The sequence below is a fragment of the Mustela putorius genome, unplaced genomic scaffold (genome assembly GCF_011764305.1).
Source record: "Mustela putorius furo isolate JIRA1106 unplaced genomic scaffold, ASM1176430v1.1 tig00000765_pilon_pilon_pilon, whole genome shotgun sequence".
Classification (NCBI taxonomy): Eukaryota; Metazoa; Chordata; class Mammalia; order Carnivora; family Mustelidae; genus Mustela; species Mustela putorius.
Window position 1 is genome coordinate 10,073,053 of NW_025421470.1, and position 20,882 is coordinate 10,093,934.

Sequence of the window (20,882 nt, forward strand, 5' to 3'; positions counted from 1 at the left end):
CAATTGCCAAAAAAAAGAAAAGGAAAAAACACTGTAAAATACAATAATTACATAAAATACACTGTGCCAAATTAGATAGTACACAGTTCATTTGCACTGTAGAAACCACTGACGTCAATGATTATTTGCTCTGTGATACCATTTCGAATTTCCGAAATGTAGTCATTTTCTGTGTGCTGCGCAGGACACAGCTGTGTGCAATACGGTCACAGTAAGATTCTTTCTCCAAGTAGCAGGCTTGTCTAACTCAGAAGGAGAGATAAGCAGCACATCTGGGGGAGAGGGCAGGTGGCCAGCCAGGGACATGCTGCTTGCCCTCTGGGACCGCAGAAATTAGCTTCCCCAGGGGTTTTCACTGCGTGAGTCCTACCGTGGGATGTGTGCTCGTCTTGAGGTCTTTAAGGTTTCTGGACCAGTGGCTCGCTTTTGGGGTGAGCACATGCGGGGCTCTCGAAAGGCAAGCATGCTTTCTTGCCCGGAGTTTGATAGCCATGCCACAAGCTCTCCTTGTTATGTGTCTGGGGGAGGTTCTGTTATTTGAGGGGAAAGTTCCCAGAGAAGGCTTCCCATCAGATACTATGCGCACAGCTGCGAAGTGGCCCATCCATAGGGCGGGGTCCCTTGTCTCCAAACAGAAACCTAAATCTTGATGCTGGTGCGTTCTCTCTCATCTGTGGACTCATCTTTGATGCGTTTAGGAGAAAGCCTCCTTGGAATCATCAGTTTTGTGGCGCTTATCATGAATACTTGTTCAAACGATGCATATTGATTTTTCTTTCAATGCCAAAATGCAAGTGTGTGCGGTAAATCGGATTGAGTTAAGTGAGAGAGACGCGTGAGGAGTGAAATGAAATTTCCTTCTGAACAGAACAAATTCTCGAGGAGATTCCTTGATCGTGTGTGTAGGGCCATTTAAATTTATTTATACCATCTTCCGGCCTCCATTTGTAACATCAAAGGGAAGATTTCAATGTTCTTATTCTCTCTTCGTGTAACCGATGGTTTGGCCTCCTCGGCTGATGAAGGGACTCGCCTTCTTCCACCGATAACTGGAACCAAAACCATGAAGCATTTTTAAAAGCAATGACTCAGCCACGCAGCGGCAAGATGAAATAGCCACCGTTAGGTCGGCTTGGTTTCGGACAGTTTTGGCGAGGAGCAAATCAGGTCTGATTTGCCTCCTTGTCAGATAGGCTCTTTTTCCCAAAAAGAAGAGGGGGAGGGTGGCAAGTGAATTCTTGTCCTCAGCCGTCACCAGCTCTCGGGCGGAGACATCGCCGCGGCCGGACAGGCATTCTTTAGCTCCTTGGAATATTGTATGCTTACTTAGCAGAGGATCAGGTTTAACACAGAGCCTCACCCCTTTCTTGTTCCTTTTAAAAACTTTTTACTTCTGCAACATGTAAGTAATAATAACTTGCTTTTAGAGTGCCCTAGAGGCTTGGTTGCTGTTTTAAAGAATGTGTTAACTATATTGCTGATGCCTTTTCTTTCCAAAATATGATTGGCTCTTCAGTCCTTCACTTGTAAAATCATAAGAACTTTTTTAAAAACATAACTATCCAGGACATATTCATGTAAAACTGCTTTTCCTTTCTCTTTCTTTTTTTTCCCCCTGTAAGAAAATGCTTTTTTATCCTAGTCATGTTTTGAGTAGACCCTTGGGGTGTTTTTTTCCCCCTGAAATTAGAAAGTGAACAGAGATAATAGTAAAGTCTCTTTCAGCTAGAACCTTCATTTTGTTCTTGATGAGTAGGAAAATGGTTATTTTCTTGGCTTAGCTGTGGAGACTCCGTATTATATTTAAGAAGATGCATTATATAAAAACCCAGTATGTGTTTATGGCTTTCTTTGAAATGGCAGCCATCATTTTAAGAAAAATACCCCAAAGGTAGTCACAGCCATCGTACAGCAGTGCCGTACAGATGTGTGAATGTTTTCTGCCTCGGCAAACGTCTGCGACTCGGGGTTTGGAGGGATCACGGTTGACAGGGAGGTTTTGCCTTCTTCGGAGAGTTACGCCTGCCCCTTTAACTCTGTCAGTAGGAAATCACAGATCTAGAATAACGCCTCTATTTATCTAGAATCAGATGTGCTGGAGAATCACTCAAAATAGGCATCTCAAATTATCTGAAGCAGGGGAAGGGAAGAGGGGGCAAGTTGCCATGCCGCCAAACCGCTGTGTATTTGTTGAGGTTTTAACTATTAAAAGAGCTGAGGTTGATTTCGACTTCCTCCTTCACCAGCTCATAAAAGTGAACAGAAAGCCATTTTGTCATGGCTGCACCATTCGTTAACATTGTCACGAACTTCTTTCTACAAGCGGGTTTTAGAATTCTTTTTTTTTTTTTTTTTAAGATTTTATTTATTTATTTGACAGACAGAGATCCCGAGTAGGCAGAGAGGCAGGCAGAGAAAGAGGGGGAAGCAGGCTCCCCGCCGAGCAGAGAGCCTGATGCGGGGCCGATTCCAGGACCCCGGGATCATGACCTGAGCCGAAAGCAGAGGCTTAACCCACTGAGCCACCCAGGCGCCCCAGATTTTAGAGTTCTGTTAGTCATGGGAAGGAACACGGACACGTGTCCTTTTAAAACATGGGACAGCACGGATGAAGTCCCTGATGCTGCCTTGGTCACATACACTCCCTTAGAGATGGCTCTGGGCAACCCCGGCAATTAATTTTAAGAATTTGGCTCCTGATTTACCAAAAACAATGAACCACATTTAAGGCTGTATAACCCCCTCCTTTCTGGGAAGATGGAGACGGACTTTTCTATCTGCCGGTGCAGAAAACTGGACGAAGAGGCCAGTTTTGTTGTTGCTGGCTGCATTGCCATAGTCGTCAAAGCGTGAGGCTGAACTCTTTCAATGGACTGGTTATGACTTTGGGCATAGGTGAGGCCTCCTGTGTACATTATTCCGCTCTTACCACAATCCTGGGGTGTGGTTTACAGGCAGAGCAGCTGAACCTCAGAGGGTAACAATTACAGAGTCGCCAAGAGCATAAGGGACAGGCTTGGACTCAAACCCAGACCTTTCTGGCTAAAGAGCCTGAGCTAACTGGGTGGCGGGTTTTCTGGAATCGAGGATCCATTAGACACAGGATTGGGCAGTGTCAAGAACAATCCCGGTCGTCCAAGGGGGGACGGGAGGAGTGCTGGGCTGGGCATCCCCTTGGCGGGCATGTGTGAATGCGTTCTGCTATCATAAGATTTTGCTAATGATGAGAACCTTAGGGCCAGACTCTGTGGTGGGCCTTTTGATAAGCTGCCTTTTGTGGGGGATGGTAGGTGGGGGACATGGACATTTGTTTTTCAAGTTGGGGACAAAAGGAAACTTAATTCGGAATAACTCAGCTTAAATAGCAGGACGAGGGGGAGGAGGAGGGCTTCCCAGTCTGTCTGCTTTACTGGGGTGACAGCCTGGCCTTCTTCTGTGGCTCGCTGGGACCAGAACCTCCTTCACATCCAAATCCTGGCAACCTCTGATCGGCTTGAGGAGTGTGGGTGCCTCGCTTTGAGAGTCGAGAGTACAGTCAGGGCGTGGAGCCCCTGGCGTCTCGGATGCACCTCTTCCCTTCCAGTTCTCCAGATGATTTTTGTGTTGATAGTGATTTTCCCCACAGGTTAAAGTTATTTTGGAAAGACTGTGCTCGCTGGTACTGTTGCCTGTGATGCTTTTGGAGATAGGAATTGACTTTGCTCCCCAGCTATTAATGAGGCTTACTCGTGTCGGTGTTTACCAGCTGCATTGACAGAAGGAGAAGAGCCTTCCCACTTCCCTGTAGGAGGACAGAGAAATGCCCTTCCCAGCCTTGGGGGTAAAATATCGAACGACAGAGCACTTCTTTCTTCTTCTCCTTCTTCTCTCTCACTCTGTCTATCTCTCTCCTCTTCCTCTTCTTCTAGAAGTTCAAAATCGAAGGGGGGATGGGGGCCCTTGGATTACCTTGGAAGTAGAGACTACCATCAGACACCAGAAATTTGCACATATAAATATGTCAGTGGTCTTTTAATGGTCACATGACAAAGCAAAACAGGGTGCTTGGAATCACCATAGAAAGCAAGCCGTAAACTCAAAAAGTGAATGATTTAAAAAATAACTCTTATCAGGGAAGGCAGAATTTGAGAACCTTTCCAGGTTGACAACAGAACCTTACAGGATTGAAACCAAGCCCGGATCAGGTGTCCCCGTGAATAAATAAAAATAAATAAACGCCAGAGGGAAAGAAGGGAGGGGAAAGAAAACAGTGGAACGGACGCGTGGGGGAGGGGCCCGCTGAGCCCCTGAGGGGTGCCACTGCCCTGTCCCGTCCCCTCTTCTCCCAAGCAGGCGGGTGGGGGTTAGAGTTAATAAACTAGAAGCAGGAACTGAGAACTCAGTTCATGGTTTCTGTCTTCCGGGCTGGTGCAGTGTAGACGGTGGGTTTCGGAAGTGTGCAAAGCTCGTCCCCATGAATGGCATCATAGACATTGGGAAGAGGAGAAAGTAGGATTGAGGAAAGTCAAGTCTTTGTTTTCTCCTTAAAAAAAAAGAAAAAAAGGCTCTTGAGAGCCTTTGCCTCCTAGTCTGCCTCTGCCTGTGTGGCGTGAGTCTGATGTGGCCGCACTGTGTCTGTCACCCCTGCTTTCCACTTGCTCCTGTGAGTTACTTCACCCTGCTCGGCTCGGAAGCAAGCCTGACGTTTACTCTCCCCGCTGTTTACGGAGAGGCGTAGCTCCCCGCACAGATCCCCTTGAAGAGCACTGCTCAAGTGCTTGCTCTGGATTTCCAAGCACCGCACAGCGAAGTACTTCATAAACTGGCCCTTCAAAGGAGCCACCATCCTGGCCGGTGGTCATCACCCCAGTCACCATCAGCCACGTTGTAGCGGGACGGTGTTTTCACACCGAACGTTTTCGTGGATGCCATGTTTTCCCAAGCGATTTGGTGATGCCTTGTGGGCATCTTTTCTAATTACAACAAAGAAGGGTTCACCCACTCTGACAAAGAGTTTTGTTCAAGATACAAGCTTTTAATAAAAATGTCCTTGGAGCACTTATTTGACATCAACAGTTAATAGGCAAGAAAGAGAAGCTGGAAACACAATGTCCAAGAGAGAGTGCGGAGTGACTGAGAGGGAAGGCTCCACGGGCGGGCCACTGAGGCCCAAACCTGGCCCAAACCACGTCTTCCAATAGTTACTTAACTTCTTACAGCCTCGGTTTCTCCATCTGCAAAATGGGAGTAACAGTTATGCTTGGAGACTCCAAGACCACTGTGAGCCACAGAGCACCGGGCCATAGCGGTAAGCCCAGCATCACCAAACCAGGTGACTTCATTTCCAGTGGCTGCTGTAACTCGATGGCTTAAAACCACAGAAATGTATGTTCTCAAGTTCTGAAGGCCAGAGTCCAAAATCAAGGTGCCAGCAGGGCCAGGCTCCCTCTGAAGACCCTAGAGAGGCATCTTCCCTGGCCTCTTCCAGCATTCCCTGCCTGTGGCCGTGCCATTCCCATCTCGGCATTCATCTGCACCTGGCCTTTGTGTCCATGTCATCCTCTCTTCTGTCTCTTCTAAGGACACTTATTGGATTCAGGCCCCACCCAGATAAACCAGAAGACTCTCACTTCATCTCACTCAGTCACATCTGCAGGTTATTTCTCCAAATAAGGTCCCATTCACAGTCCTGTGGGTCTGAACACAGACACAGCTTTTGGGGGGCCACCGTCCTAGCAATTATACCGAGGTGGAAAGGAAAGGAGGCAGCAGAAGGGTCTAGAAATCACTTTCTTATGTCCCCCATCAGATATTGTGGGCTCAGCATCTGATGCTATATGCCTGTCACCATTTCTGGCTACCAACACTTCACCCCACCATTGCCAGAACTCACTCTCATGATACTTTAATTTCCCAGTCAGGAAAATGTATGATTTTTTTTTTTTTTCCTGGACGAAATCAGATATTTCTTAACATTTTCTAGAGCATCTGTGCAGATGGGGCCAGAGGGCCAGCAGTGCTCAACAGGGAAAGGGGGCTCTGCCCTGTGTCAGGGGCGCAAAGCAGACTAGCAGACAGGAGGCTCGGGTACCTTCTGCCCTAGTCCCCCACAGCTCATGAGTTTTACAGGGTAATAGCGGAGGCACAGAAGATGGCAGGAAGACCACAGCCAGCCAGTTGGGATGGACCTAAGAATCTGACCTCCCCGGAGCTAGGCATATCCCTGTCGTTTTTGGACAAGCTGCCTTTTTAAAATGGCTTTATGACAAAGCATTGTTGACAGGACACCCATTTTGAAAGGCTGGCGATTCACTTTGCATACCTCATAATCCCAAATTTACAAATCATCTGAGGATAGCCTTTCAAATTTGGATATTGAAAAAAGAAACTTTGACTATGGCCATGAAGTCCGTGTCAAAGTTGACCAAAAGTTGGTGCCAAGGGAGGAACAGACCGTATGTGCTGGTAGGAACACGGGGCCCCCTGTTAGAAAGGTCCCGTGCTCTCTTGTAAGGGGGGGGTGGTTCCCCAAACCGAGTTGACTTTATTCATTTGCATTATTTTTCCTCCCATCAGGGAACGGAAATGCAGGCTCTGTGTAATTCGTTTATTTTAGGGCTCTGTAAAAATCCGCATGTACGATTTAAATAATGCTGAGGAACTGTGGCGACTTCTGCTTTTCCTTATTTCTCTGCGGCCCTCGGGGCGCCACTGCCAGACCTTTGGGGGAAAGTGTACAGAGGCAGAGGGCTTCTCAGAAGGCCACCTCCGTGCATATTTGTCTTCTATCTTTGCATTTTATGTCCTTAGCCCCACAGCAGCTTTCTTATTACGGAACAATGGCCTCCCGAGCAGTGTTGTTACGGAGATTAAAGGTACGGATTGCAAAACACCTGTAAAGAAAATCTTCGCTGACAAACCCAGTTTCTTTCCGTGGACCTTTCTTCCATAATCTCTTTCTGGCAGAACATTGTATGTTTTGATACTAGAGATTCAGTTACCAACCACAGTAAATAAAACAAAATAATTTTAAGAAATAGTACGGAACTCACCCTAAAAATAAACATTGGCCAATCATGTTTATTTTCTGTTTCTTTGTCCACACCTGAGGACTGAAGGGGGCAAAAAAAAAAAAAAAAAAAAAAAAAGGAAGGTCGTACTTCTTACCCAGTTGATTTTTAATTATTGAGCTACGGACAGTCTTTAGACTGAGTATTAGCCAGCTCTGACGTCCTGCGCGGCATGGAATATTACATTTATGTTTAAAAGAAATCAGCCGTTTTAAGCCCAAACAGTCTCATGACAGCAAGTCCCTGAATGAGTCGTGAGTACCCCAGGTTGGGCAGAAAGCACAGTCATCCTCTCAAGACACAGGCTCAAGTGCCACAGTCCTGGGCACCAGCATTAATTCACCACCTCTTAGGATCTAGAATGTTCTAAATATCTGTTTCAAGATTTTGAAAAACACCTTCCAGTTGTGATCAACAGCAGGAGTTTACTACTCCTTTTGTGAAGGTGATTCACCGTCATACGGAACCCCCTGTTTTTCCTGCTGGAGGGAGTGTGAACGAGATGGGGGAGGAGCCTGTAGAGGACTGTCCAGGGCACCTCATGTCACCCAACCGCAATTGGGTGGCTACAAACCCTGAGCAAACAGACGTGGTGTTCATGGCTGCGCCCCATCTTGGTTCTTCCACCCAACCTCCCCGAGTCTATGCCTCTGTCGGTCAGTACGATCAGTGTGGTTAGCAAGGTTTGGGTCACTGTAATGGTGAGCTCAGTCCCGCTGGGAGCATGAGAGGGGAGGCATTCTGATCCTTCAGCTCTGGGGTTTGGGCGTGGTCACCAGCGGTGTCTAAAGGCAGAGCATCCCCAGGGAAGGCCTTTGCTTTGGCACCACCCTGGGACTGAGCAGCTCACCCATCCCGAACAGTTAAGTCTCCCAGATCTATAACTTGCTGATTCCCGCAGAGGATGTCTCCTTACTTACAAGCTTGAATGTGTTCAATCTGAGTCATCCCAAGGCCAGATCCAAGACCCTGGGAGCTTAGGCTGTGACAATTCTCCCTTCTGTCTTTGGGAGAGCTACAGATACACACTTAACCTGCAGGAGTATTTGGGGGGAAGGGTGATAAAGGACATCTCAAGGTTAAAAGGGAGGAGGAGGTAATGTGGCCAGTGACTGCGCTTTTTAGAGTCGCGGGTCATACAAGGGAAGAGAACAGAGTGGTTTTACTAAGTCTCCTGGGGTTACTGCGCTGTGTGGCCGCTCGCACTCCATTAGCGCATCTCTCCGCAAGATTAGATGGCAAATTACATGATAAAGTTATTAAAATATCTGTAAAAGTCAGCACAAGCTCGAGGGCTCGACTTGGCATTTCTGCCCGTTAAGTGGTTTATTTAGATCGCTTCTCTCGGGGTCTGTTCATCTTCATCCATACAAGGCTGTAAATTGCCTGCTGCGTAGACCTGTCATGGCCTGAGTTTTCAGCCGGGTTTCTATTGCCGGTCCAAGAGGGCTGGTGTCTTGCGGGTGGACGCGCCAAGTGTTTGAAACGCGCAGTGATCCCCGCCTTCCCCCGTCTCGGTGTTGAACCTGCAGCGTATGTTTGTGACGGTGGCCCTACGGGGGCTGCCTTTAGAGCAGTCACGGCAGTGAATCATGCAAAGCCGGGGCCTGGTTCAGACGTTTACCAAAAGCAAGAACAGAATAGAGCTCACAGCAGAGCGAGGGCTGATGCTGTTGGTTCCGTTACTCCCCGCAGCCTGCGACCCCCAGGAGGTGCGTGAACTGGTCCTCGACGGTCCTGCCTGCTGCGCCTGCGCGCAGACGCGGAGCCGCCCCGGGACCAGAGCCCTTACGGCCAGTCCAGGTCCCCCCACCTCACATGAGCGATCGGAGACGTGGTCTTCCGTGCCAGCCTTCTGTAATTGTGCGTGCCGCCGCTCCTGCTGATGAACGGCCGGGCCTCATACTCTTGAGCCAGTAGGGAGGTCGAGAACACCTCTACTCTGTTGCCTGTGATTAAAAGACCACCTTTCTTTTTTGGTAATATTTTTGCTGTGGGATCGGACTTTCCGAGGCACCATATGTTGCTAAATGAGAGAAGTCATTGCCCAGACGTGGATCTGCTTAATTTAATATGATTTTCCACAAATTACAAAGCATGACTTTACAATTGAATTTGTGCAAAATTACAGATGGCCAATTCAGGTGGAAGGGAGAGGAAATCTTGTTACTCTTATTCCAGAATCTCTTCCCGAATTCCTCATTTGATTCTTTCGCGCCTTGGGGGAGGGGATAAGTTGCGGGGTGGGGGAGGGGAGGATACATTAGAGGGTCTGTAAGGAACTTCTCTTATTTTTCAAACTTTCTCCCTGGTCAGTCCTGGCTCCCTCAGAGGGAGACACAGCGGCCCGGACGTGTCAAGACAGAACACCCGTTCTTCCATCCCATCCGTCAGGATATACCCGTTCCTCCCACCGTATCTTCAGAAGAGGACTCGGGAAAAATAGGGGAGCCCCCAGGATGCACTTTCTGAGGAAAGCAGAATCTGAACATACCAATTAACTCTAGAATCCGTATGGTGAGGAATGAGTATGGGCTTTGGAATTCAAATCCCAGGTTGGGCACTTGGGTAGTTACGTGACCTTGGGAAAATCACTGAAACCCTTGCCACCGCTGCTCGCCATCTGTAAAAACGGCCTCCCTGGAGAAGTACCTGCCTCCCTGGAGAGCGGTGAGCACAAGCGAGTTGATCGGTATATACCCTGGAAGCCTGGTGCGCAGTGAGCATTGCACGGGTTTTCTCCTCTTACCTCCAGAGCTTGCTGCAAGAACAGAGACACGTTTTCGTCAAATATTGAGCAGAGAGCCTGGTACACTTCATGCGCTAAATAAGCGCTCGATGTTATTTGTTTTCCTCTTACTGCTAGTATTGTACCCACGTGGGGGGCAGTCGGGTCTCACCAGGGTGTTATAATCCATCTATCCGTCCTGTCAGATGAGCTACACCTTGTTTCACAGGAGGACAGTCGCCCTGTGGTGGTTTTTGTAGTGTCTTCAGTCAAGGTCCGCTTCCTTGGGAGAACTCCGACAGGAGAACCCATCAGCACTGCTCCGCAAGATCGTATGGGAATCAGTGGGAATGTTAGAGCTGAAAAGGACCTTACACGTCATTGCTCAATGCCCTTTATTTTCCGCGTGAGAACCCAGAGGCCCCAGGGAAAGACAGGACTGGCCCAGTTGGAGGCAGACCCGAACTCCCGGTGTTGGGACTCCTGGTCATCCCAAGGATGGCCCCATCCCATGGGGCCATCCTGCCTCCGCCTCGGAGGTGGCCACAGAATATAGTCTCCGCTGTCAGTGGAACGCACGTTAGGATGTGTCGCCGTGCTCGTCCTTCCACGGCCATTTTCTAGAAGTGTGCTGTCTCCTCAGAGAGATGATTAGGCACCCGTGGTCGGACTCTAGATCGTGTACTTCTTTGTGCCTCCATTTTCAAAATGCTGAATTCCGTGCTTTAGGAATAGGGGTTTTTCAAAAGGCAAGGATAGAATCCCCACCTCAAGGCCACCCTCTGTCCTCCTCAGCCCTGCTCCCTGGGGGACAGCAGACAGCTGCAGAGGCGGACAGGACACTCCCTGGCCTACGTGCGTAACAGCCAGAGATGAACCCTGACCCATCCCTACCTTGCATGAATCGGACACATTTAGAGAATGTGAATGGTCAGCCTCTTTGGCATTTTTAATGAACCATCTACAAAAGGATTTCTTTGAACCGAGTTTCACCTTCCTGTGTGATTTTAAGTAAATACCTCCCTGGGCCGATTCCGCCCACAGGCCCAGGCCTTGAAAGCCTGCTGGCGGCTTGGGCTGGCGGGCCCAAAGGAGGCCTGCAGACAGGTGTGCGAGTGTGTCGGGGCGGGGCCGGGCAGCCACAGCTGTGGGGACGCAGCGAAGCCGAGGCTGGAGGGGCGCTGGGGCCTGGCAGCTGGTGCTGAGTGACAGCCCTGCGTCCCGGTTCCGGACCCCGCTGTCCGCTTCTGCATTTACTCCCTGAACGGTGCATGGCCATGCGAATGCGGGAACTAGAGTCAGAGACAGGTTTCCCTGTGAGTCAGGGTCATGGACAGCAAGGCCAGAGCTCCCCCAGGACCATCGTGGGCAGACAGCAAATGCCCCTCTGTCAGAGGCGCTGTTTCTGACATGTGTGTGGCTTCTGGGCTCTCTCCTGTGGCTAAGACCTGGTAAGTCAGTAGTCACCTCTCCTACGTGGAACTTAGGTAGGGGTCAGTCAAGAGAAGCAGGGACTTGAGGCCCTGCACTAACTAGCGATGTGGACCTGTCCGTCTGTCTTTGCCTCTCACAGTGCATGGTCCTGACATGTCTTGACCACAGCCCCCAGGGCTTGAGTTCCATGGCTCTCGTGGCTGGCCTCAGTAGTCAGAGTTTCTAAAGAACAGACCAATGAAGGAAATGCTGTGAAATGACTTTTCTGGCTCAGAGGAACAGATCCACTCAGAAACACAGCAGTTAGCAGTCTTCCAAACTCTCCCCCAAGGGTCATGATGTCCCCTGATTTGGGCAGTTTGCCACAGCAACTTTGAACTTCTGACCACAGAGATGAGTGAGCCCTAGAAAGTTGGACCAGAATGAGATAGCCAGCCCTCTCATTAGACAGAGGAAGCACTTTGAGCCCAGAGAGGTTAAGTGACTTGCCAAAGGTCACACAGCCAGCTCCTATATACATGCGCTTAGCTCTCCTGCCGACCCTCCCCAGCTTGAACACATTCCTAGTATTTGGATACAGCACAGTGAGTCTTCCCAAGCAGTCCCTGCAAAACAGCACTTATGTGAAAGGGGGGCTGTTGGAACAAGATAGGGCAAACACCCGTGTGCCTGCGCACAGCTCCACCCAGTTTCTCATCTTTATATTACCAAAAAAAAAAAAAAAAAAAAGGTCTCAAATAACCCAAACAGGCCGGGTCTGATCTGTAGACAGTCTGCAGGCATCCACCCAAGAAGCTGCCGGTCGGCTGGTCCATCATCCACTGATTTATGTTGTGTGTGTTAAGCCTTAAATTGTTGAGACTCTGGCTGGCTGCAGTGGTATTACTGGAGGGCTGGTGCATGTTTTCAGCTCTCGGAGCTGGCTCCGGGACTGGAGGTGTTGGCCTCAGATCAAGTCCAATCTCACACCTGTCTGAGACAATGAGGGCCTTGTTAGACACATCTCCAGTCAAGGCGGCACAGGCTGCTTATTTTTCACGTTCAGAACAGAGGGGGGCCAGGGAGAAGCCAAGGCGAGACTGGGATACACGGGGGTCAGCTGCCTCCCTTGCCCTCTGCTTTCTGCCCCTTCCCGGGACCTGCCCCCCACCCCATTTTACAAACTTGTCCTTATTTTTGGAAATTAAAAACAAACAAACAATACAACAGTAGCCCTCTTATGAAGGAGAATTTCCCACTGCCAAACAAGAAGCTCGAGGCCTGGTGGAGAATAAATTCACAGTCACCAAGGGAGCTGAGCCACAGAGTGGAGAAGCAGGATGGTGAAAAAAGCCGAAATCCAAACTTTTTTCCACACCGGTGGTGTGCAGGAACGGTTTTCACTTCTTGTTTTTCCCCTGCCGTTGCTGTCATGTGAGTGACTGCGGTGGTAAGCGGAGGACAGTGTTTCCCCACCGTGGTGGTATTTGCTGACGAACCAGCAAACTGTTCTGTCCCCGCGCTGTCCCTGCCCAGTCCCTCGTTACCCATACAGGGAACACCGCAGGCCGCCAGCATTACGTCCGCAGACCCTTTGCACACCCAGCTGTCCGGAGGCCCTGACCCCAGGCAGCCACTGGGCAGGACCTCTCCTGGGTTGGCCCAGGTCGGCAGCCCTCAAGGCTGATGGCTGTGAACGCTCTTTCCTCAGTCACAGCCCCCCCCCCCCCACAAATGACTTGCGTTGCATGGGGCCACACGATGTGCAAGCCCTTGGGATAAAAATCAAGGAAAAGTTTCCCGGAGTTAGGGAAGCCGACCTTTTCTGCCAGGCCCCACAATAGGCCCCTCGCTAGCACCTAGGGACTCCTCCCGTGTGCACCTGTCATGGCCCGGGGGCTTGTAAGGAATCTCTCCGCTTCCTTCTCTGTGAGCAAGGCTCTTACCTGAGCGGGGACGCACGGAGGTGCCAGCGGTCACTCTGTTCTGCTCGTCCTCCAACGACAAACAGGCAGTCCCCGACCTTTCAGTGCCGAGAACGGGCTTAAGCGCTAAGTCCCACTGCTGACTCATAGCTTCAGCCCCCGAGACCTGTCGGGGAGGGGATATGTGCAGGCTGCTTATTTTATCTGAGGCCTGGGATTTCGGAGCAAATCACTTTGAACTCCGCTGTCCTAGTTTCTTTCTGCGCACATCAGCCAGCTTGCCCCAGGACACCTTTTCCGAGGCAGCAGAGAGAGGCGTGGGAAGCAGCAGGGTGAGATAGGAAACCTGGGGGCTTCTGGCTCCCTCCTGCCCAGGTCTGAACCCCTTCCATGCGACCTTGAGTGGCTATACCCGCGACGACCCTGGGCCCTGGGAGATGGCGTCGCCGCCAAGACTGTGGCTTCTGGGAGGCCAGAGGCAGCACAGCAAAGCCGCCTCTTTGAGGCCACTCTGTCTGAACTTACAGCCTGGGGAGGGTGGTGGCGTAAGAAGCAGATGTGGCCCCCTCAAGCCACCTGAGGGCCAAGGAGGACCAGAGACAGAAACCAAACCTGCTCCGACTGAGATCACTTGAACCACGGGCTTCTCAGCTCCTTCTCTGGCCCTGCCTCTGCCTCTCTCGGGGCCACGAGGTTTCCATCCTTCCCTGGATCCTGCCATTCTTCAGGGCACCTCCCTGCCCCCCCCCCCTTTCCCATCCAACAATCGAGTCCATCTTCTCTTGCCCTGAGCCCATCCTTTGGGGCCTGGGACTCCGCCATCTTCCCAAGCCTTGCCGCCATCATTACCCGATGGGGTTAGGTTGCTGATGCCCCAACTGTCATGGGCTCCGGGACACAAGGACCCAAGGTTTCCCTCTGTGCTTTGAGATCATCCAAACTGCGAAACCAACTAACGAGATGCTTTCCAAGCGTCCCTGAGCCCTGGGCACCTGCACCCTCACCTCCCCGGCTCCAGTCATGGTTCCAAGAGTGACAGGCTTGGGCAGGCAGGAGCTGTCTCTCCTACTTCTCCAGACCCCCACGACCCTAGCCCAGATCTGCAGGGCAGGGGAGAGTAGGAGTCACTGAGGAAGACTTTCCCTGCTCTCGGGATAGCACGTCAAACCTGGTGCTTGACATGCTTTCATCTGAAGTCCAAAACTTTCTTCCCGGAATGATCTCCTTCATCCCAAAGCACCAATTCTAGGGCAGAGCCTTGCTTCTTAGTTCTGTGACGGACTCTTCTTCCTCCTCCCAGAGCCCAGCTCAGAGCCTGGGACAGGGAGCCCCGGTGGTCCCACCCAGATGACAACTAGCTCGCCCCTTTCCCTTTGCTTCTGTGACAAGGAGGAAGGTGGGAGTTTCTCTGCTTCTTGACCTTCCGACTCCATGACCTTCTACAGCCTTCTGTTTTCTAAAGCTAATGAGCTACCCTTTTCTTTTGCTGACCCCCAACCCCCCAGGCCAGACTCTTGTGTCACTGTCTTTCCTTGCCGTCCGCCTTCCTCCTCAGACAGCTCACCTTAAGGCTGTCCCCCAAATTCCTGAAGCTGGCTTTACACATTGAATTAGAGATTCAGACCCCAGAGTAAAAGAAGTTGTTTACCCACTATTTCCTTGGAACCCCACCCCCCACCTCACTGCTGCCTCCCAGACGCCTGCACTCCGCGTCCTCCCCCTACGGTCAGGTGTGTCCCTGTGTCACCTCCTTCCCTAAAAGCATTCCTGATTCTTCCTGGTTCTGGCGCTTTTCAAATCCATCCTTCCCTCCATCCACTCTTGACCTTGGTGGCCCGGCTCCCTGCCCACCTGTCACCAAGCCTCTTTCCCCAACGGACCTGTTGCCAGGCCTTGGGGTCTCAGGCCCCACAGCGCTGAAACATTGCACTGCTACCCCGTCGATGGCTTCGCCCTGTGCCTAAGACAGACGACAAGAGCCAAGTTTCCCCCTTCCCCTCCCCTCTGTGGCGTTGCATTATGATCCTCAGCTGGTGGCTGAAGGACCATTCCAACTCGCCTGTGCCGGCCCACTTGTCTATCTGGAAAAAAAAAAAAAAAAAATAGTAGAACATGGGCCATGTGGGGACTGGGGGCGGGGGTGGGGGAGGCCATTTGCCACCCTCTTTGTCAACCCTCCCTTTTGCTTTCTTCGCCTCCTCTTCCCTCAGTTCCTCAGAAGCCTTTTTTTGTTCCAGGCAAGGGGAAAGTACTTCGGACGTGTTGTTGAGACTGGTTTGCTGTTTTTTTTCAAAGACGGGAAGTTCCTGTTTATTGGAAAGGTTATTCACTTCCAAAGATGTTATAGAGCCAGGCAGCTACAGGATGATTTCTCGCTGCCTTTTCTCGGGGTGGTACACAATACAAAATAATAATAATAATAGTAGTAATAATAATAAACCAATGAGAGCAAGATAGCCAGTGAACACAAAAGGAGATGTTAGAATAGGTTTTTGTTGGTACTTGCATTTTCTTGTTGAAAAACAGCAAAGACCCTGAGGTACAGAGGTGTGGACAGAAGCCCGATGTTATCTGCCCCCTAGAAATCCTGCCTGGAGTCCAGCAGCGGGCGGGATCCAGAACTCAAAAAGACGGAGGCAACTGGTCCTGCTCAGTACAAACGGTGCTTTCAGTCTTTCGTAAACAGCCTGTGCCCCAGGGCTCAAATCCTTCAAAAGTTTGCCTAGGTAATTGCGTTTCATTGCTGTCTGGCATGTGCTCATCTGTCTAATCTAGGGGTTCAGACAGCCAGGCCAAAGCCTGCGAGACTGGAGGAGAACGAGACTGTGAATTTAATCCACTTGAAAGACGGACTAATACAAGTACGGCTAACTCATTATTTTAAGTGATGGGAGCAGAAAAGGGTATGGCACTTTCCATAAAAGGGTTTAAAATCGGCACAGTGCAGCCACTTGGCAGTTGGAGGCCATCAGAAGAGAAGGTGGAACCAGGCCGACCATGGGATCCTCACTGCCGCCTTCTCGTTTCTGGAAGCCTCCGTCCGGCCCACGACCACAGTGGGGTCGGAGGGAGACGCCCTCCCTCCCTCCCTGATGCATAAATTCACAGCAACAGACACCAACTTTTATTTGAGGTTTGGGGGTGCTGGGGCTCAGTTTCAGGATGAAAAGGGGATATCAATTGAGTAAGGACTTCCCAGTCAGCGCCACAGAGCCCAGAATTCCCAGGCCTGTATGCAGGAACAAGGGTCCCTTCCCCTGTGTCCACTGGGCGCCGTGCTTAACAATTATTTCTTTTCTTTTCTTTTCTTTTCTTTTCTTTTCTTTTCTTTCTTCCTTTTGAAAGTCAAACCTGTTTTGTTTTGTTTTGTTTTGTTTTGTTTTGTTTTGTTTTGTCAGTATATGGTAACTAGGTTGGGGTGGGGGCAAAGGCTTCAGTCATCACACAGTAAGAAACAGCCCTCTCCGAAGAACCAGAGGTCTGCCCCTGCCGTGTCACCAGCCTGGCGTGGGGGGCAGAGGGAGTCACGAAGAAGGCTTCAGCCTTCTCCGAGGTGGGGCGGGCTTAGAAAGTCTCTGAGGTCTCTCTGTGCGCGATCATTCCATGAGATGTTGGAATGAAACCTTAGAAATGTTGACAGTGATTTGCATCATTATCTAGTTACATGTGACTCATGCCCGGGAAGCTTGGGAAAGGCAAGCACTAGCCTGTCCCTTCTCAGGTGGCAAAGCTGACGGTCAGCTCAGGGGTGATGTTGTTGGTCGTTTACACCTTCGTCTCACCCAGGACACGGCGTGCCAGTTTCAAGTCTGGGTGCCAGGCCATGAGGCTGTGAGAAAGAGTCATCCCAAATCCTGGCATAGGGACAGAGTTCTCCCTGGGCACAGTGTGACGGCTGAGGCCATGCGGGCAGACCATGGTCCCCAGAGACCCTGGTTTCCACAGGGGCTCCAAAAGATTCCCAGAACACCCCTTCTCTTCTCAACACCCCTGAGTTTCTCGTGTCCTGTGCCTGGGGTGCGTGCCTAGCCTGGGCTGGGTCTTCCTCAGGCACCACTGGCATTTGGGGCCAGGTCTTTCTCTGCCATGGGGGGGGGGGCCACTCTGTGTGTTGTAGGATGGTCAGCAGCACCCCTGCCTCCACCCACTAGATGCCAGGAGCAGCCTTCACCCTAGTTGTGATGGCAGGAATATCTCCAGACATTGCCCAATGTCCCCTGGAGGAGAAACAGCCCTGTTGAGAACAGTCTGGGAAAGTCACAAGGATCTTGTCGTCCACACTGGTGCTCCATGCCAGCAGCAAAGGGGAGTCACTTGGGCATCTCTGCTTGGTAGTAAGTCAGCTTTGGGGCCTCACGTCTCTTGTCTGTAGGTCATCCCTTTTGTTGAGCAAGAGTCTCCTAGTCTGCTATCTCACACACTCCTTTAAAAATTTTTTTTTTTTTTTAATTCTTCCATGTTAGTCCAAGTCACTGAAAACCTATTGCTTCTCTGAGAAAGCCTTCCTTGACCTTGTAAATCAAAGCAGTCCTCTGGAGGGAGGTTTCCCACTGCTGGGCTCGGTATCATCTTTCTCAGGGTGACCTCATCTATTAAAGTATGAAGGTTGTATTTGAAATGCCATTTACTTTCTCTAAGTCAATAAATGAAGCTGTGGATCTTTAGATCATCAGAGGTCTGCTTATTACCAAGAGTTTTTTTGTGTGTGTGTCATTTTTTAAATCGAGATCTGTGTTAGAGTTTAAAAGAATTCCGGCAGATTTCCATTTGCCTTTCTGAATCAGTTTGGGGTGATATTCCTCTGCGAGTGTAGATTGCCCCTAGATGAATCTGACTTTATTAGTTTATGTCCTTTGTTCAGAGCACCAGGGATGAGCTTGTGAAAGCACGCGCAGCTCTTATCTTCAAAGCTCTCCTTTATACGGCAAAAGTGCACCTCAGCAACCTGTGTTACTAATCTGTGGCAGTCCCAATTAGTTCGCATCAAGGTCAGTCCTTTGGGGGGTGCACGCTGGCTGCAGACTTAAGGGAACCAGTTCCTCTTGCGCTGAGCTCGCGGAGAAGGCGGCCGAGGAGGCATCAGACAAAAGAGGGGGTTGCCCGCTCCCCAAAGAGAGGTTGATAGCGATTCTCCCTGCCCTGGCTCACAAGCCAAAGAAACTCAGTTATTCTAAAGAACCCAAAACTAGCATGGGAACCTGCCGCCCCAGGAGGAGGCTGTTTGGGTTCTCCCCCACTGTCTTACTCGGATGGCAGATATTTGAGTGCTTTTGCAGTTGCTGCAACATAACAAAAAGTGTAAGAGAACTATTTCTTGGGGACTTTTGACGAATGGAGAAGCCTTGGGCTCGAGAAGTGTAGTGAACACGACCCCTCCAAAACTGTGTCTGTGAAAAAAGAAGTTAGAGCTCTAGGTCAGGAGCATGTTGAGTTTTAGGAATGAAGGGTGATGCTGAGCTCACAGTGGCCTGTCCTGCTGTGTCTCTGAGGCCACCAAAGGAAGATAGTGAATCTGTGAATCCTGTAGGTCTCAGGTCTCCAGTGCAGGGGGTGAGGCCCCTCTTACGTGAAGAGAATATGCACCCTTGGTCTGCTGTCATGTCTACGGGAGAATGAAAGGGTCCGTGGCCAACTGGAATGGCAGTGCCTTTTAAGAGGGAGAAAGAAATTCACTGTTTGATCTGTTCAGAGATGTGCCCTGTAGTCCTATGAAGTTCAGAGCATTGGAGGTGCAGGGAGGGCAGGATTCACACCACATTTGCTGCTGCTCCCCCCAAGCACATGCTGTGACTTTGTGCCTGGGGCCAAAGGCAGGATGGATGCTTGTGGAGGTGCAGAAGGGGGCGGTCCTCCCAGGGCCCCCGCCTCCTGGCCCCTGCCTCTGGGAATTCCCGGAGCTGGGCCTGATGTGTGGGAAAGGAAAACAAGGGGTGGGTGCAGGTAGGGGGAGAAAAGTCATGGCAGGACAGCACCGCCGGCAGTGAGCGTGAGGAAAACAGGAGCACACTGAAGCAGACACTGAGCCAGTGGTTTATGGAAGGAGGCCAGGCACTTCAGCTTGAGAAACTCACCCTACCCTCCTTCAGGTGGGGAGCACGGAATGGAAGCTCTTCAAGAAAGAGTGGCCGCCGTGCAACCACCTTGGGCTGAGCAGCTGCAGTGCCGCTGCTGAAAGAGGCTGGCGCTCAGTGGAAGGAAGGGCTTCTGTCTCCTCTCCAGCAGGCTGCATGTGGCAGCCTGCTGGACCCTCACATGTGCTCACCGCAAAACCACGTTTTCCCTGGGGGAAGCAGTGGGGAAACTGAGTCTCGAAGGGATTAACTCATTTGCCGCCAGCACAACCTTGAGTGAAGGACCAGTCAAGGGCTCAGCCCTAATCTCTCCAACTCCCAAATGACAGCCTTGCTCTGCTCTTGCTCTGGCCCTCATGATTGTCTGAGGGACAGCCTCAGGACATAGTCAAAGGCTAGTGAAGCATCCTTGCGGGTTCCCTGCCAGCACTCTCTAGATACGATGTGGTGTTGCATCCTTTGTTCCCCACTTCATATGACTCCTGATTTTATTAGAACTCCGTGCTTCGGCGTGTGCTGCTCCAAACCAGAGTGTCTGGGTGAAAAATCCAGAAAGGATGCATTCAGGCCCATGCTGCATGGGATCAGGGGATACAGTGGCTACATGAAGGGCTTCAGCCACTCTAAAATCTGTCAAACCATTGTTACCTTTTTTTTTTTTTTTTTTAAACCACAAAAGTGCTAAAGTAAAATCTAGGGTCGCAGCTGGGAGAAAGCACAGCGGGAAAGCTATGATCATGCTGATGGGGAGTGTGGCTTCCTGTCATGTCGGCCCCGCACTACCTGTGTCTCCCACAAGAGATGTGTCTGAGTCCAGATGTTGGCTGGAGGGAGGTACACTGACACAGAGGGTTGGGGGTTGCACAGCTGGATGGAGTGGCCTCACGGGAAGCCAGGCCACAAAATGACGTGATGCATAGCTGTTGCGTGCCACATCTCTTTCTGAGCTGGGGTCCAGAGCGTCTCCTCCAATACTGACAACTCACTGTTGTCCTGCAGCCCTTGAGGCCCCAAAGTGAACATCACTCCTTTTTTCTTGCCCGCTGCCACTCTGAGGCATTACAATGACCCTGGCAAAGCTTGGCCACGTTACTTAATCTTACTGAATCTGCTTAGTCAGAGAAATCGCTGGTATCTCTTTGAGAAGTCCTAGGGACCCCCCCTCATCCTCACAGGGCCTTCCATTAACAGTCTGGACAGTGGCTTGGCTCTGACAGTCTCCCATCCTGTGCCGTGGCCTGTGATGCTCAAACCTGCACCGTCCTCTTTATAGCATGTGCTATCCCCACGGAATGTTCCTTTAGATTATTCTGTTTCTTTAGCTACGGGCCATCCCAGGTGATGCCATGCCTCCCCTGCGTGTAGCTTCCCCCTTCGAGGTGTCTGTCACTCGTTTCCTGCAAGTGAGGGTCCTCTTGCTATGTCAAGCACGTGATCCCAAGCTAGAGGCTGCCAGAGATCTCCCAGCGATTGACATGGGATTTCTGGCTCATCCCTTTCCAGGAGCTGCAGAGAGGGTGAAGGGGCTAGAGAATGAGGGGGCGGAAACCATCTTTACTGCCTGTGTTTTGAGATTTTCACTGAAGGAGAAGGGAAGAAGGGAAGGCGATGAACAGGGCAATCGTGGAATCATTTGAACCTGGCCAGTGGGCTGGCCCATCAGCAATTTACCCAGCCCACCTATAGAATCAGTGGG

At 50.7% G+C, this 20,882-nt stretch overlaps 1 protein-coding gene across 10 annotated transcripts in view; it reads left to right on the plus strand.

Moving 5' to 3' along the window:
• The window catches only part of RUNX1 (RUNX family transcription factor 1), a 264,881-nt gene that overhangs the window by 224,449 nt on the left and 19,550 nt on the right, over positions 1 to 20,882 (plus strand). The window lies entirely within an intron of this gene.